Source organism: Leptonotus elevatus, chromosome 1, assembly GCF_054856555.1.
Source record: "Leptonotus elevatus isolate MCC_2025b chromosome 1, RoL_Lele_1.0, whole genome shotgun sequence".
Lineage (NCBI taxonomy): Eukaryota > Metazoa > Chordata > Actinopteri > Syngnathiformes > Syngnathidae > Leptonotus > Leptonotus elevatus.
The window spans coordinates 14,956,502-14,974,967 of NC_141239.1; the positions used below are offsets into that span (position 1 = coordinate 14,956,502).

Below are 18,466 nucleotides of genomic sequence, written 5' to 3' on the forward strand. Positions count from 1 at the left end.
ACGTATTTTTCTTACTTGGTGCATTAGTAAAAAATATTAATGTTTACATTTACCATTGAATCCAATGCAGTTACATTAATCATTGAACATGACCTGATCAAAACAATAAATATTAATTGAAATCAATTACAACTACAGTGCTTTGTAAATAAAGTGGCCAAAACACTAACACTAACCCTAACCACAACATTCACATTCCTTTGACGGTTTTTATGCTAAGGTTTCAGTGGTTAATAAATAAATAAAAACAAATTGACATAAGAGACACAGACATAGTGCATAATTATGCATCCGCATTTTGTGTTTTTATGTCCAATTTCTTACCTTACTTCTTTTGGGGGGTATTTGTGTTCAGTCTTTCGCTTTTTCTTTCATTTAATGTACAGCTTAATTACTGCCACATGCATGCACTCCGTTTAATAAGGTGGCGGTAGTGCACCAAACACACCTGCCAACCGCGATAAGAAAGAAGAAGAAGTCATGCATTACCGCCAGTGGCCTTCTTCATAGCCATAGCTATCTATGCTAAAGAAGGGGGCGCTAATGAACCAAAAGTATTTGACAACTATCAAATGGTAGTAGAAGAAGTAGTCCGAAGTCTTGTGTATATTATAGTGTAGTATGATTTATTTACTATTTATAGCAGTAAAATGCGCAGTAAACGATCAGGATTCTATTTTTGGCTCCAATGTGACGCAGAATTTCAGTTAAGGTAAGCCATTTAAAACTACTGCAAAAAGAAAAGCTTTTCCATAGTGCATCTGTCTAAATAGTGTGTGTTTGCATGTGTGTATTTTTCGAGAGGGGGACCTGCGATGTGAACCGCTTGCATGAAAATGCAGCCCATTTTTATAGTTATAGAGCAATCAGCAGCTCCTAGCAGCTCATGCTTGAGCAGTTTTCTTTCTTTGTAAGCACTTGGCTCCTTTTGTGGTACTCTGAATAACAAAAGGGCACATTTGAACAATGGTTGCAAGAGGTTTTGAACGAGTATGTGCTTGCCTCAGGCACATTAATTTGTATTAAAGGTATCTGTACATGGTTTTATGAACCGATATTAGGATATGAAAAGCAATATCGATTCGATATTGATATATCGATATTTTAAACCCAGCCCTAAATGGAGCTATCTATTGTTGTAGGAAAATGCATAGCCTTAAATCTGTGTCTTTGTATTTTTAAATCTTCACAAGCACGCAGCTCTTCTACTTGGTCTCGTCGGGTTGGCACTTGTTCCGTCGGGGAGACTCCCAAACATGGCGGAGGACACCTCACTTGTCCTTCTCCTTACTGGAGACGAGTTTGTCTGGTAATGATGCACTTGGCTTGGCATCTGAAGACTCGGCTGGGAAAAGCGCAGCGGGGTTGTGAGGCGGCTCTCGAAAGAACTTAATTAGCACTTTCACCTCCAACGAGACCCGCCGGCCGGCCAGATGGGCGTTTTTACCCCCAACAAGATGGCCCACAAGCCTGTTATTTGTGGCGGGAATGGTTTGATCTGTGAAAGTATGTCCGATTAGCGGCGAGGAACGGCGTAACTGCTCGAGTACTGCCTAGATAACATGCACTGATATGGGAAACACTTATATGTGACCTCCCTGTTTCACTTAACATTTTGTTTTTGAACATTAAAGTTTCAAGACACATAATGTCTTTAGCCTAATAGTATAATTGCTTAAGTACATTTGGAATGTTTTGGGGAAAACAAATTCAACAAACCAGTCCATTCGCCTCGATTCAATTAAAAATGACTTGGGCAATTATGCAGTTAGGGTAACAATGTACAGTGGAGCCCCACTATTCATGGGAGATGGGGACATAGCGAAAGTCTGTGAGTAAGAGAAGGCCATTATAGTTGTTTGGAAGGGATAGGGTGGAGGCATTTTTGAAACGTCAAAGCCAATTTTGGTAATTCAGTAAACCTATATATAATTTAATGTACTTGCTTTCAAAAATAAAGTGCAATTTAGGGAATTCAGTTTAACCTATTAAATGTGTGTTGTAAACCACGTCTAAGATAATTTCGAGGCTAACTCATCTTATAAACATTAAACATTTTGTAAACATCAAAGACAATTTAATTTAGGGTATTCTGTTAACATTGCAGATGAGTTTTTGTAAACACTGTAAATAGTTTAAATAGTTAACTTAATGTGCACAGTTTTATGGACATCCAGTAGGATTTTGTTTTTTTTAAAGAATGTATGAGGAATATGCGCTTCGGAAAATGGATGGATGGTTTTGTTAACATTAAAGACAACTTAGTCTTCAAAGACCAACATTTTCAAAAATATCAGACAATCTTGTATTAATTTCAATGTAAGTTTTTTTTTGTATTTGTGAAAAAAAAATGGAATACAACTTTTATTTTTATTTTTATTTTTTAACAAACTTTGTTGACTATTACAATTTTCAACAAACTGTGTGTTTTGCAAACATCCAAGGCAACTTGCAATGTTAACATACTCAACGTTTTGTTTTTGTTTTTTTAGTATCGTGTGATGTTGAGCCTCCCAACAAAAATCAGCGATATTTAATTGGAGTCACAGCTGGATGGACATGATTTTTCTGAATGAACTTGTTGGCGGCGGTCCAAATGCATTCTGGGAGACGAGAGAGGAGGATGACGAGTAGCGAGCGCTCAATCGCCAACTGTTCAGATATTCCGCTGGCCAACCCGCGCTGCGGCTATCTTGTTAGTTAGCGATGCACCGCTAATGACTCTGCGATGTATTCACACATCATGTTCTATGATGTGGAAATGTTGGGGGAGGTTATTGAGAAGAAAAAAGTCACACAGAATCTTAAATAAAAGAAGAAAATAGTTTTTAAATTTTTTAGACAATTTTTTTTTAAATGAAGGCTGCAGTGTGACAGCAAAAGATAGTTTTGATATGCTTTTTATTAAAATATTTTTTAAAGTAGGATTACTGGTACTACTTTTCTTTTTTAAATTTAGGTTTAAAAAGTCATTACAATGGACTCCCACTATTTAGGGGATAGTAACCATGCCGGACTGTGATGAGCGAAAATCTGAGACTAATTGATGCCCCATTATGACTGCTGTAAAGAATAAATGAATAAAATAAAATACAATTCTGTGAAAAAAGGGCAGGGGGGAGGGGAGGGTAAGTGAATTAGCAGGGGTTGCTACTGCAGCAGGAAGAACCGTCACCGACCCGGCACCACAGAGACCACCCACAAGTGCGACCTGTGTGATAGGGACTTCCATTCGCTCATTGGCCTGTTCAGCCATAGACGATGCTTTTCCAGTAGAGCCGACGTTTAGGATTCTCTTTCATGGTCATCACAGACCGACGGAGGCCGAAGAAGTTAGTTGCAAGTAAACTTGTCAGGAAAAAAATACTGCAAAAAAAATATAAAAAAAAATCTCATGTCGTATCAAGTGAATTTCCACATTCAACCTCTTTCTCAAAATGACTTTGTAAAAAATAAATAAAATCTATTCATATAAAATGGCGAGTGCAAAAGCACATGATCAAGGAATCTGAAGCCATTTACACACGTGACATGACCTTGTATAATTTCTAAGTGACACCATTTGGCCATAGTGAATGAGCAGTCTTGAGTAACAGTAGCAGTTTGGCTGTTTACTTTCAGGCTGCTGTTTGGAGTCACACTCTCGCTGAGTGACGTGTTGAAAAATGAGATTATGTACCATGTAAATGGATTACAACACAAGCTGCTGTCAGCTGGAACTATGAGGATGAGGATGATGATGAGGAGAAGTAAGCGGTTACTCGGATTAGAAGCACAGCAGACATTCACGTTACCATTTTTGTGACAAAAGTATTAGGCCAATTACAGGAAGTGAAAAGTGGAGAACATTTCAAGTTAGGAACCAAAATATTGGAGGGAAAGCTGAAAAGTGAGGAAAAAGTGAAGTTGACATTGAAAAATATATAGTTGACCAAAAGTATTGGGACATCAAGGGCGACCCAAAGAAATTGTGGATGAAAGTATTGGGACATATATTGGATGGGAAAAAGTGAAGAAAATATGTACAAAATTATTCAGACAGCAGAATGGTAAAGCGAGGAATACATTTTGGACAAAAGGATTGGGAAACCACAGGAAAGGAAAAGGTGAAGAAAAAAGTATTGGGACACCAAAAAGGCGAAAGTAAATAAAACGGGGAAAAAAAGGAAGAAAATACAGTTTGGAATAAAAGTATTGAGACATCAATCGTTAGGGTAAAATGTGGACAAAGGTATTGGGACACCCCTAAGAAGTCAAAAAGGGAAGAAAATGTGAACTTTGGACAACATTTTTGAGACACCTAAAATTAAAGTAAAAGTTTTTACCCAAAAATATTGGCACAAAAGTATTGCTAAATGCAAAAAAAATAATTCAATTTGTCCACATAGTGTATGTCACATTGTTGCATGCTGCTGTGTGTAAACAAAAAGTAACGTCATAATCCTTTTGTTGCTTAAGTTATTCATTTGCTCCATTATGTTTTTCCCTTATTTAATGTGGCTAATCCTGGTTGAAAGACATAATTACGTGCTGAAAAGATCTTCAGCCTCGCCGGGGAAATCAGACAAATCTCACAAGGCTTTTTGTTTAATTTATGAGATTGGATTTTAATTCGGCCGGATAATCAAATCTAATGAAAACTTCCATGGAGATTTCCCGCGGCCGGCCAGCATGTTAATAACGTGGGCGGCATCCTAATGACACCATTTGAAACGGACTTGTTTATTCCAATAGTGACAACGTGTGTTAAGTCATCGACACGGTTTGAGTTTAATCTGACATGGCAGATACTGTGAACTAGTGCAGGAACAATAAAACGAGGTTAGAAGCAGAACGCTAAACTCTGAGAAGTGCAACACCAGGAAACAGTACGTCATCAGTAACTATAATCGACAAGAAGGAAAACACGCTGTAAATACTAGAACGATAAATACGACAAAAGTAAGACATAAGGCCCTATTTTCCTGTGCGCTCAACGTAAAAACAGGCTAGGGCAAGTTTACCATGTTTGGGCATTCCGGCAGACTGTGCCCCCGATGCATCTGGCAATTCGGTGACAAGAAATTAGACGTTTTAGACTTCAAAAACAAGGTCTAAGTGGTGGCGCAGAGAGTGTAACGGGATTTTGTTAGATTTGATCAAGGCACAGGCAGACAGATTTGGCGCTCTGTGGACCTGTGTGGTGTGGGCACACGAATATACGCGATCTCCAATTGCCCACTGTTGTGTCTGGAGCGGGTTTGAGGACCCAAATGCGTGGAAGCCGATCGAGGAGGCAGAGATGGAGTCCAAACAAATATTTAATAAAACAAAATGAGCGAGCAAACAAGGTACTGGCTGGGGAAACGAAACAACAAAGTCTAAAAAAGGCAAGACGTAGGGGGAACAACAGGGCGAAACAGCGGCGGTGTGGCAGGAGGAAACAACAATAGAGCGACGCAGGCAGAGGGGAGACGAGAGACTATATACACACTAATGACATAACGAGACACACCTGGGCAAGACAAGTGGCTGAGGGCACTGGTTGGTTGGCACATGAGGAAGGGCAGGCAAACGGGTGGGCAGGATAGCACTTACCAAGACCATAACAAAACAAAACACAGATCATGATTGAGGCCCCGTCCACACGAAAAGCCAGTTTCAATGTGTCCTCACAAGTTTCTTACCGTTCAGGCCGTTCGTCCACATGACGGCGCAGTTTCGGAGCTTGAAACTGATCACTTTTGAATCCGGGCTCCAGAGTGGAAAGATTTCCGTCTGGACACCACATGCAGGATACTCCCCCAGCGATGACGTAACGGTCGCAGCTCGATGACGACACATTGTCGCAGATTGATGACGTAAACGCTAATTCTCGCGTCACTGCGCGCGAACCGTCAGTTTGTCAACAACAATGGCGGATAGCCGTGTCGTAGTCGTTTTGCGCAGCCTCCTTAGCTTGCTTATGCTTTTGTAGCAAAATATTTAGCTTCTTTATTCCCACGTTCAACAAGCGGTGTTGTACTTGAATCACCCGCCATTGTCACTTCTCCTGTGTTCGTCTTTTTCATGTTGTTTTGATATATGCAAAGCCATGTTTGTTCTTTAGATTGCAATAAAGTTAGAAAAAAAAGTGTTTGTCTTCTTCGCTGATTCTTCTTTTACTATTTCCGTTAACTCCCTGTGGCTGCGCTACAGCGCCACTCCAGACTTGGCATATACATTACAGCCGTTAAACGTCCTCAGCGTCTTCTTTCGGACACACGCAAGTCTTGAAACGCTTCTGTGGGTACGAGATTTGTTTGAGGAACGAAGCCGGCTTTGCTTCCGTCTGGACGGGGTCCGAAACAAAAGTAACATAAACTCAAACAAAACTCAAACCATGACACCCACATCATATGCATGGCCGACGACATCATTTGCAAGGTGAGATCTTTCACTTGACCTGTTTAAATGCACTTTGCGTGCGCCAATGTCATAAACACACCCCAGCAAGTCAATTTCTGCTTCCGCAATGTTGAACACTACATGCTTCCACCGCCCTGATTTAAATGGGAATGAGGGGAGCCACTTCAATTGGCCGGGAGTTGGCTGCGTTCCATTCGATCGGCACCAGTAAAGCAAAAATATCAAGAGAGAAAACTTCACCCGTACGCACAGAAGACTAGGACACTAAAGATGAGACGTTATTACGTTAAGGACCAGACGATGATACTTGAACACCAAGTACTGAAGACTAGTACGCTAAGGACTAGATCACTGATAATTGAACACCAAAAACTAAACACTAAGACTTGAAGACTAACATCAAGACACTAAATATGACAACTCTAAGGACCAGACAATGAGACAAAAAAAAAAACGAGCACTATGCATTGAAACCTAGAACCCCAACTAGACAAGAATACTAGTACACCAGGTCTCGTGCTCCATTCAAGTATGTATAGTATATTTAACCCATGTATTCCGCAACTAAAGTTGAATGTTGGTAGTACTCACCTGTTGGTGTATGTGATAACCGTCAGCATCACCATGGAAACGGCTGCCATGCCGCAGAGTAGGCATTCAAAGGAGGGGGGGATGTCGCAGAGAGGTTTCCAGGGGGTCGGATGCTCTTTCATTTTTTTTTTCCAGAGGTGTCCTTGTCGCCGTGGCGACACAGTAGGCAGGTGACTACCACAACGGGGGATTACAGATTAATAACAACGCGGCGACTGGGCTAGCGGTTGCCCCGGCAACAAGGAGCAGAGAGCGGAACCACATTTGGTAGCGGCCAGATGAGGTTCTCTTTGAAAAGGGGCATGTAGCGCGTCGCAAACGTCTTTAAGGTCAGCTTTTGACACCAATTACATTTGTCTATTTCTGTGGGAATTATTTATCGGCTGTGCTGTAATCAGAAACTCCTCCACTCGTACGTTCATTCGATTAGCGCCTGACACCGAGGCACTGCTAATGAGGCTAACGGATACACAGAAGTCAATATATGACATAGCACCTGTCGCTAATGTTATTAGCGTACAAATCAGAGGCTTTGTACAGTATGACTATTTATAAGTGGGGGCGGGGAATAGACTCTACAGTGGCATACATTTCAGTTTAGGGTTCTAAAATAAGTATTCAAGGCCAGGGGTAGGGTTCAAAGTAGAATTTCAAGGCAAGTTTTTGTTTCGTATGTTTGGGTTTAAGGTTTCAAGACAGGATGAGTGTTTCAAAATAGAAATTAAGTTTGAGTTTCATACTTTTCTCCTCTCTCCAATAAGTCCGTTTTTAAAAGTGCTTATTTAGCAGACCTAGCAAAAAAATATCTAAAGTTTTTTAAACTTTTGTAATTTGTTTTATTGAGTCAAATAATTAATGACTGAATCTTTCCTAGTCTGGTTCGGATCTCAGATTAAAAACATGAAAAAATTAACCCACTTTATTTTCAGAACAATACCATGTACGAGAACTCAACTCTTGAGCACTCACCGATACAAAGTACTGATACCACTAGTACATTTGATGCTACCCCCCAAAAAACAAACAAACAAACGATGAGAGGTCATTTTAAAGAAACACCTTTACATCCAAATTCTGCTTTTTCCTTAAAATGAGGGATGCACCGAAATGAATTTTTTTTTGGCCGAAACTAAAAACCGAAAATGAGAAACGCTTGGTCGAAAACTGAAAATCCGAAAAAAGTTCAAAAAACTCAAAAAACAAAAAGGACCAAAATAAAAAGCAATGTTTAATATCACACGCTGCTTTTCTGCACATTGTTGGACGTAATAATTTGGAGATGAAGCTTTACTTTTGTTAATTTTTTCGAGCGTCGTCACTCGTCATTCTCAATTGATTTGGGTCGCTGCTGATAACGCTGCTCTCGTCTCGGTCATGTGAAATAAATTTGTTTATCATGTAAAGGAACCGGGCGCCATTTGTTTACTCAACGGGGACTTTATTCACATTTCAGCAGCAAACAATTTGCTATGACACTTAAATTGCAGAACAAAAAGTTGCTGTAAGCTAGCGCGTAGCTGCTACACGCACACACTTGCCTTGTGTTGTCTTGCGCGTCCTCTTCTCTTGCTGGCGCACACACCATAAGGAGACAACGATGCTACTTTCCGCTAACTCTTTGTGCCATTGCCATTATTCCTCGCCGCTGATTTGAGATATCATCGACTGGATTAGCCTGAAGACGCTAGCTTGAGCTCGGCTACTGCTCATGAATTAACATCGAGGCGGAACGCTCACCCCGACGTTTAATTCATACATACGCTTGCTTACAGCAGTTTTTTTTTTTGCTTGCGTTACCACAACATCCTATTTCGGCCATATTTTTTCAGCTCCAATTTTATTTCGCTTACTTACTTAAAATTGCATAAAAATTAATGACAATTTTCTTTTCTTTTAATTCCTCAGATCTGATTTATGATTGTAAAATTGCACCAAGGCGTGCACCGATACTTTGAAATAAGGCCGGGTATCGGCCCGATACCGATACTTGGTATTCGCCTATCCCTAGAAATAATGCCAAGGGTCATATTTCCTGCCTTCAACAAACTTCCCAGATGCTCCGATAAAACTGTCAGCTCATTTCAATTGACGTTTTCCCTGAGCGAGTGCCCTGATGCCTTCGAACAAACATTCCAGACCATTTGTAGCATTCAGTCGATTCCAAACGCACGACCTCATCAAGATCGCTTCATTATCGTCAACCGGAATTGCACAAACTCCTCGGTGGATGTAAAATCGCCTGCTGCATCTCATGCTCTCGCGCTCAATAATTGATGTGCTCTTTTTTTTTGGCTTATCCATTAGCATCAGCACCTTGAGCAGAAGCACCACGCCGCCATTCCCGCTTTCCATCCGTTTCTGTGCGACGACGCGATAACAAACGTCTGCACCAAATCAATAATATCCTTCACTCGCATATCCTTCACTTTGCGATCCCTCATTTTGCCACCGCTCTCTCTCTCTCCCTCTGCAATGTCACTCGGCCGACAATAAATCGATGGCGTTGAGGGACATGTCGGCGGGAACGCCTGGAAATAACAGACCTCAGGGTTGGGGAGACCGTGACATCTGTGTGTGTGTGTGTGTGTGTGTGTGTGTGTGTGTGTACACGCGCACATTTTGTGTGTACTTTTGTTACCATTTTGAGCTGTCAGACAGACTGGAGTTTCAAACGTTAGTGTGTGTGTTGTGTGCTTTTGTCTTTGCTACATTGTGGGGCCCATACACACGTTCCAGGTTTAACTACCATTGTGGGCACCGACTTGAAATTGTGGGGACATTTTGGTGGTCCCCACAAGTTTTTGAGGGTCAAGACTTGGTTTTAAAGTTTAGGTTTTAATTGGGTTATGGTTGAGGTTGGGGTAAGGTATGGGGGTAGCCAATCATTTTTGATGGTTGGGGTTAGGGAAGGGGCTAGGAAAAGCATCATGTCAATGAGATGTCCCCACGATATAACAAAGAGTGTGTGTGTGTGTGTGTGTGTGTGTGTGTGTGTGTGCGTGCGTGCGTGCGTGCGTGCGTGCGTGCGTGCGTGCGTGCGAGCATGTGTGTGTTATTGCACTGATTCTAGGGCCAAAACTGTTTATTAATTGATTTATCTGTCGATTATTTTTGGGGAGTTTAATCCATGAATCAGATTAAATACATTTGAGAAAAAAAATAAAAATAATAATAATTCCAAGCCTTTATGCTTTAATATGTCATGTTAGCATTGGTTATGAAAAGTATTTTCTGCAAGTGTATGTACACGCAAAATTGAAACATCTGTAAGCCTTTTTTTCAATGATTAAAAAATAAATACAAATGTTAGGGTTTGTCCATTTTGCAAATTTTTTATTTTTGTTTTGTTATGCTATTCGCACCAGGGCTTGGTCCCAGCTGTTGTGGGAACCGTGTATCCAAAGCAGGTCTAGTGAAGACCACCTGATTTTCAGCTGTGTGTTCTGCTGTAGCTTTAATGCTTTGATGGCGGGCTTCATTCATAATGCATGTTGCCGCGGCGGGAGTGCGAATATGAAATATTTTCCCCTCAAATCCCAGACACTAAACTGTCTAGACCCCCTCGAGCACAACCCGAGGTACACTCACAAAAACACACAAACAAATACACACTTGTTGAAATATTCAGCACAAGGTTTCCTATTCACTGTCTCTAACTTATGTACTGTTCCTCATAGCCAATTTCAACACAATTACACTTTTGCAACAGGACTTCACACATTTGTTTGTAAATACATTGTACTGCACGTTTGAAGATAATTGCTGAAGATACGTGCAAAGACCTACGATTGGCTGGCAACCATTTCAGGGTGTACCCCACCGACTGCTCGAAGACAGCTAGGACAGGCTCCAGCATGCCCGCAAACTTCGTGAGGATAAGCGGTCCAGAAAATGGATGGATGGATGGAAGTGCAAAGACTGAGAACTGTAGTACACAATTGTGGTGATGTAGCCTGGAAACATCAAGTTTTCCTGAATAATATATCAGAATTATTTTTTTCCGGGGGGTTAAAACAGTGCCGCATTACACATTTGGGCCCTGGCATGTGTCATCCCTTGAACCAGGGGTCCTCAACCTTTTCCACCACGGACCGCTTCATACAAGTCCACAACTTTCGCGGACCGGCAACCCAGTTGGTAGCGGGGGGGGTGGGGGGGCTTGGCTGTTCGTGGCTGATTAATAAAAGGCTACAACAACAAAGGCAAATCCACTATGTATTTTTATGTACCTGTACTAGCAGCACAAACACCATAACAAGGGTAACAACAATGCTTGAATATGGTGAGGTCACTATGGTAGTGCTTATGAATGATACGAGCAACACAAAAACTGGGGTATTGTGCAGATATAACAATAAATGTGAAGCCACATTTTTCAAACTTGTTTTAAACGCTGATAAGACCAAACGTATGCTTTTTACTAGATCTAGGACCCGACCATATGTTCCTCTTTTTTCAACTCTTGATGGAAAGGAGATTGAGGTTGTACATTGTTACAAATACCTGGGCATATTAATTGATGAATCCCTCAACTTTAAATCGCATGTACTGTGCCTTGTAAAAAAGCTAAAGCTAAAACTGGGTTTTAATTTAGAAATAAGCTGTTTTTCTTTTAATGTAAAAAAGTGTCTTGTCGTTGCAACTTTTTTTTTTTACCTGTTTTAGACTATGATGATCTTTTATATATGCATGACTCTGCACAGTGTCTCCATCAAATAGATACTCTTAATCATGCATCCCTGAGGTGTATTACGAATTGTAAAGCTCTGACTCACCACTGTGGAGTTACACTCTCGGGTCGGACGGCCTGCATTGTCGACCCGCAGACTAACTCACTGGCACACCTTTATTTATAAGGCAATTCTTGGGCTGCTTCCCCTCTATCTTTGTGTTTTTATCAGGCAGAGAAGCACCCCCACAGCATTCATTGCGTTCGCAGGACCCGTACGGACAGAAATGGGTAAATAAATAAATAAATCTTTTGGGTACTCTGCACCATCAGCCGGGAATCTTCTACAGAATGACTTAAAGCTCAAAGGACTGGTGTGCTTAAATGTTTTTAAATCTAAATAAATGAAAGACATGAAAACAGCTTCCATACAGTGTCGATGTTTTTAGCTTGGCTGTTTGAACAATTTTATTGATCGTTTAATCCCAAATTTTGTACATTTTTAAAAATTCGTCCCACTCTGTACTGTATGTCTGTAACTTTGTGTTCTTTTGCTGCTGCCTGTCTTGGCCAGGTCTCTCTTGAAAAAAGAGGTTTTTAATCTCAATGGGACCAACCTCGTTAAATAAAGGTTAAATGAAAACATTTTAACTATACAGTATTAGCAGTGCCCTCCTTAAATGCGCCAACATAACAAGGCACCACAGAACAAATCTAAAGTCCATGAGTAACTCACCATAACGCTGAATTAAGAGCTGCTCGCCGCAGAACGGGCCATCGTGCGTGGGAATCACCTGTAGCTGTAAGTCAATGCACCCTTTTCTTCTTGTTCATAGGCTCCTGTGTTGTCTCATCACTGGGCCCTTTTCTCCGTTGCAAAGAAACTTTCAAAATATGTCTGTTTTTGACACATTTTGCTAACTACGCGACTGAGATAATTAGCATCTTGACACACGTCAAGAGTCCGTCGTACACAGACAGAATCCGGTCACTTTTCAAAATAAAATATTTTCAAGCCTCGGCTAATCAATTAACTCTTTGACTGCCAAGCATTTTCAGAAAAGAGAACATGTGGGTGCCAGCTGATTTAAGCATTTTGACTGATATTTCAAGGTCCACAGAAAATGTTGTGTTTGGAAACATAGATACTACCAAATGAAAGATTGAACTCTCATCTTTAATCAGACAAAAAAGTTAGTTTCTACCTTATTCCGTTTTTCAGTAATCAACAATAGAAAATAGGTTAGTTTCATCCAAATGCTCTGTTTTTGGACCAAAATACGGAGAAATCAAGCTTTTTGTGAAACGATATTATTTCATGCACTCTAGTGAATTTGACACCTTTTTTTTTCCATGAATGATGCCGCAAACACCTAAACAGTGCTTTACTTCTGTAAAACACTACCACCAACAATGAAAACGTGTTTTTTGATAGCAAAATACGTTTATTTACATTCAACAGTGTAACAATTTGACAAAACAATTTGGCAAACTATTTACAAATGTGTGCAACTGTGGTACTATTTACACTTTCTTGCCGGCCTTTTTTTCCGGGGAGTAGCAGATATATACTGCAGTGTGTGTTTGGCCATGTTGTCATCAAGTCTACTCTCAGGATCATGATACGGTGACCTGGTGTTACATCTGGCTTCCTCATGTCCTTCAGTTCCTATACCGGGTGGTAGATGTTCTGATCCATCTTATCCACTCCATTCATGGTGGCATCGTAGTCCAGAACCAGTGTCTTCTCCGTGATCAGACTGTATCCACTCCTCCGATGAATATGCATTGGACTCAGGGTACTCTTCATCGTCCGATTGAACGTCCGCCTGTACAGAAGTGCTCGGTTGTGCACTACGTTTTCCGCCGTTAGCATCGCTAGCCGGTGAGGCTTTACGGCGTGATCGAAGCCGCCGCGTCAACGCTTTCAACTTCGGCGTCAACCTCGGAGTCACCATCATCATCATCATCATCAATGTGCTCTTTAGCATTGGTCAATGCTTTTCGTCTTTGAAAAAAATGCTCAAGCGTGAGCTGCTTGCAACCGGTCGCCATTTTCGCTTCCTCAGCCATTCTCCCCTCAACACTCTAGCTCCGCCTCACGTCTTCTACTGACTCCTACCCGATCTTGTCCAAAGAGAGTCATCGCTGCCATTTAGTGCCCAAAAATAGTCATTATACTAACTCGATCTGCTTGATACTTTCAGCACATCTTGCCAAGGCTTTCCTCCACCCGTTTCCCCCCCAAAAAAAACAAACATAGTGAACGTCTTTTAACGTCTTTGGCGGCACTCATTTGGATTTTACTAAACGTTATTAAACGTTTTTGGCGGTCAAAGAGTTAACCGGAAGTACAGTACGTTTTTTAATTCTTTCAACTGTGCGGCCCGCCACGGCCCGGTCCAAAGTGGCCCACGACCCGGGACCGATTCGCGGCGCGGTGGTTGGGGACCACTGCCTTAAACTACCATTTAAGAACTTGAGCGCCTTCGTTCACATCAGCGGTTATCCGATGCAACCGCAACGTGGAATTAGTCACCTTTTGGAAAAGCAGTCACTACTGGGCAGAGTCGGGTACTTCTGTCTCTCATCACTTCCTGTCGTTGATGACACCCACTTTTTGCGGAGTGCTTCCGCATATTTGACGAATGCTTTATGATGTGAAGCCTTGTAAAAATACACGGATCGATGGATACAAACGTGCCTCAGTCGGTGCTCAGTCTGTGTATGCATTTGTGGCTTTGAACCAAATTCGTCAACAACGGGAAACGATGGGAGACAGAAGCGCCCAGCTCTACTAGTGGTGGTGGAAATGTTGCTAAATATAGTGACTCAATTGCTAATTTGTCAACGATTAGGCCATGTTAATCCTGCAGGATGAATTCAAATTTTTTTTGCCAATATCTACCACATGTATCAGATTTTTTCTGATTAATGTGAACAGCCCAATTAAAAAAAATTCCCTGGCATTTTTTGTATGTGGATATACGAAAGAGTCTGATGTATCGGATATGTATCCGATGCGAATACAGTCTGGACGCTCAAGTCACGCTCATCCAACCTTACCGTCATCAAAAAGTGACAAACGTTATGTGCGAAGAGAAATGGCGGATGAAGGGTCACAAAACAATCAGTAGCGAAAATAATATGACGTCAAAATAGTCAGTAAAGGAAATATTGACTCCAGTTACACAAAATCATTGAAATTGTCACAAATGCGTCAGGACTGAGACCTAGACAAAGCGTCCACATTTACCAACTGTGAGACCCTGCCCCTTGCCTACTCTGACCGTACGTCCCTGCATGCGTGTCACTACACTTTTTCCATTCACATTAGTAGCCACTTTTTTTTTTTTTGTATTGTGAACGACTCCATAAAAAAATGTCAACAAATTTTTTGCAATTGAATTCTGCAGTGTGAACGCAGCCTAACCGTGTTTTTGTAAAATACTGTAGATCTGTTTCTATTCACAGCAAAAAGTGCAAGTCAGCAGGGGTACGCTTTTAAGTGGGGGGGGGGGGGGGATGGGGGGGTAATGACATAAATATTTCACAAAGTCACCTGGCCTTCTTGTATACGTCAGTGCTGATGAATGCAGTCATGAGAGTTGCAACCACACTGCAAAAAAAATAAAATGCCATCAAGGATGAAGTCTCTTATACGTCAACAAGATGGTGATCACATCCATCTTGTTGTGCAACACTCCTGCATGGCCTCAGGCACTTGATGGATGTCTGCGTGGAACCATCACACCTTGACACACATAAGCACCGCATGAGGCATTTTTACACCACCGCCTTCCGAGCGCAATCATCACTCAAATGTATTCTGTCACCCGTGACGACCAAGTGTCCTTTTTTAATTTTTTTTTACCCAGATGGCTTCACATGACTTATGACAGGTGGAAAGTGACTTGAGAAGGAGGAGACCACATTCGACAGGGTGTCATACTTGGACCTGAAGATTTATGACATATAGAATGAAACTATGAGAATGATGACTTCAATGATTTGGACGATTCATTGATAGACTGTGCACAGAAGGGCAACATTTACACCTGGGAAATCATGTTCAAGTTCCTCTTGTGCTATGGAAACTGAGTTAGGTGTCATCAAAGACAAATTATCATTAAAAAAATAATTTTCTATTAATTTGTAATGCCAGAAAATTTTCAATTTGTGTGTTTTACATGCCACAATATGAAAGTCATTATGCTATAATGGTCTTCTCGGCCAGGGTCATGTAAAGTCCACAGTTCAGCTTTTATTACTTGGATGTACCGCCTGGAAAATTAACAGAAAATACACAATAAAACCAGCCACCAAAAGTAAATTCTCCAATTAACATGAAATTCAGCAGACATAAATATCACATGGTGTGTCATATTGTGCTCTCAGACTTCGTGTTGCAACCACCTGATGTAATCAGCAGCCTATGAGAGTCATCCGCAACCTATAAAGGGAACAGCGGAAGACGCATTCTGTATGTCGGACGATTCATCTGCTTGCCTCCACAGCCCAATGAATGATTGTTAGCTACGTAGCTCCACGTCTCTTGATCCACGATATCTTCTCGCCGTTTCTGGTCTAGTTTTCGCTGCCTGGTCTAGTCGTGAGTACGTTTTGCGCAAAACGCTTCGTTAATGACTTACTGGGCATTCCGTGTTTAACGTTTGGCCCTGGCTGATGCAAGAGCCTTCGTTCTCTTTGTCATGTCACTTGGACCAGGGATAGGCAGGTTCGGTCCTAGAAACCCGAAGTCCTGCATGTTTTCGGTGTCTTCTGCCTGCAACCCAGGTGTTTCAAATAATCTGCTCATAATTACGTTCTGCAGGAGCCTCTCGGCTGTGTTCGAGGAGGGAGACATCAAAAACATGCGGGACTGCGGCTCTCTAGCACCGAACTTGCCTACCCCTGGCCTAGATGATTGTATCACCTTCAGTTGAAAAGCTGTGTTTTACAAATCAATGTCAAAATTATTATTTGTGTCAGCGTTTTTGGGATCCAACGCCTGAATATAACGGAATCGTCCGACCATATGGATCCCGCAGACTCAAATAAGCTGTGCCATGCCCTGGCCTCCCAGGGACAGTTGTTTGGACGTCATGAGCAGTCCTTGACTGAGCTTAAGGAGTCGCTAAATTCAAAGTCAGACAATTTAATTTGAAGCCACAATTTTGCACCTTTTTTCACACCATGGAAATTAATTAATTAATCAATTAATTAATCAGCCCCTGCGGATACCCAGTCAATTTGAATTTGAGTGGACATGTCCATCATAAATGAAAAAGAACAGACATTTTTATGCGAGAAAAACCCCCAAAAACAATAATTAGCCCCTGACACTCGCTCTGCAATTCACCACAAAAGTGGATGGACATGTCTATCATGACAAGATGCATGAAAAAGTCTCAAAGACTCATGCTTAAAATTGAAGAGGAAAGTAGCAATTTTGGGTAAATTCCAGGGCTTGTATTGTGACAAACTCGTAATGAGGAATTTGCGCCTTGTGAAGCTATTTCGAGGTGGCTAAAAATTTGTCATCAGTATACTGGGGGGCCACATAAGGCCATATATTGACTCTGGACAAAAATACGATATGTGTGAAATAATATATTTAAACCAGGAACTCATTTTGTGCATTCTTTCACAAAAATCAACTCACTCCAAATTTTTACATTATTGAGGTACCATGATTATCTTTCATATCAGTCTAAATCTGCAAAAAAGGGTATTAGGCCTACTCGCGTTGTAGTATAGGGCAGGATAAGACCCAGTGTAAGCGCAATGAAGACATGTCTGCCATCGGTGATTGGTAATATTACAACTCAAAAATGACACTGGACTGCAGTATATTTTTTGTTTGACACCCACAGATTTGCATATTTGCTTATTTTTTTCCATATTGTTTTCACAGTTTGTATATTTCTTGATTTTTTTGGGGGGGGGATTATTTTGTTTACCTCCATTCTTTGTGGAAGATGAACAGTGAATGTTCATCAGCGTTTTTTGAAAAAAGAATTTGTACAAAATCAATTATTCTTTGAGGGGGTGCATGAGGGGGGATTAATCAAGGTGCCTCTGGTCTACGTCTAATGTGGGCTAAGCATAGCTTCTACATGTATTTTTGATGATCATGAAGGATTCACCATTAAAAAGTTCCTCATTGCATGCTGCTTTAATGTTTGCATTCTCTTTCTACGATAACCCGTTAAGGCTGTAAAAATCATATTGTTGACATGAACATTGGTTTGCCATGATGATACGTCAATGGTCTAAGATGATAAATAGGCCCACCCTTTCCAAAAGTCTTATATTTAGGAGTATTTTATTGCAGATGGTACTGCTTGGCAATTCATTCGATTCGATCCGTAGCGCGGAGTCTCGTGGGCTGTGAAAGCGCAACCGGTTGAGTTTCAGCGCGAGAAGCAATCGCTTCGTTCACGGGCGACCGATCCATCGACTGCGCAGCCATCAGAGTTGATCAGACACAAGAGACGCTTGAAGCTTCTCACACCTCTAACCCTCCTCCTCTTCTTCATCCTCCTCATCCTCCAGTCGGCTTTTGTCCCGCCTGGGATTGAAAGCGCCGCGCCGTGACACCGGGCATCACCCTCGGAATAAAAATGAGGCGAGGCGGGTGGAAAATTGAACATGTTGTCAGGCCCCAAGTAGCTTTTTTTTCCCCCCTTAAAAGTGATTTAGGACGTGTGGGCTGCTCTTGATTAGCGTCGTAGTGAGCTTGGTGATGTGAAGAAGGCGAATGTTCACCGAGGTTATTGCTGCTGGGAATGTGGAATCGTTTTTTTCACCGTCTTT

The 18,466-nt window shown here is 41.4% G+C and overlaps 1 protein-coding gene across 1 annotated transcript in view; it reads left to right on the forward strand.

Moving 5' to 3' along the window:
• The first annotated feature begins 592 nt into the window (after window positions 1–592).
• LOC147181006 (neuropilin-1a-like) overlaps window positions 593–18,466 on the forward strand; it is a 75,887-nt gene continuing 58,013 nt past the window's right edge. Inside the window, exon 1 of the mRNA XM_086085934.1 lies at window positions 593–712. The gene's annotated coding sequence lies outside the window, so the exon portion shown is untranslated. The remainder of the gene's footprint in view (window positions 713–18,466) is intronic.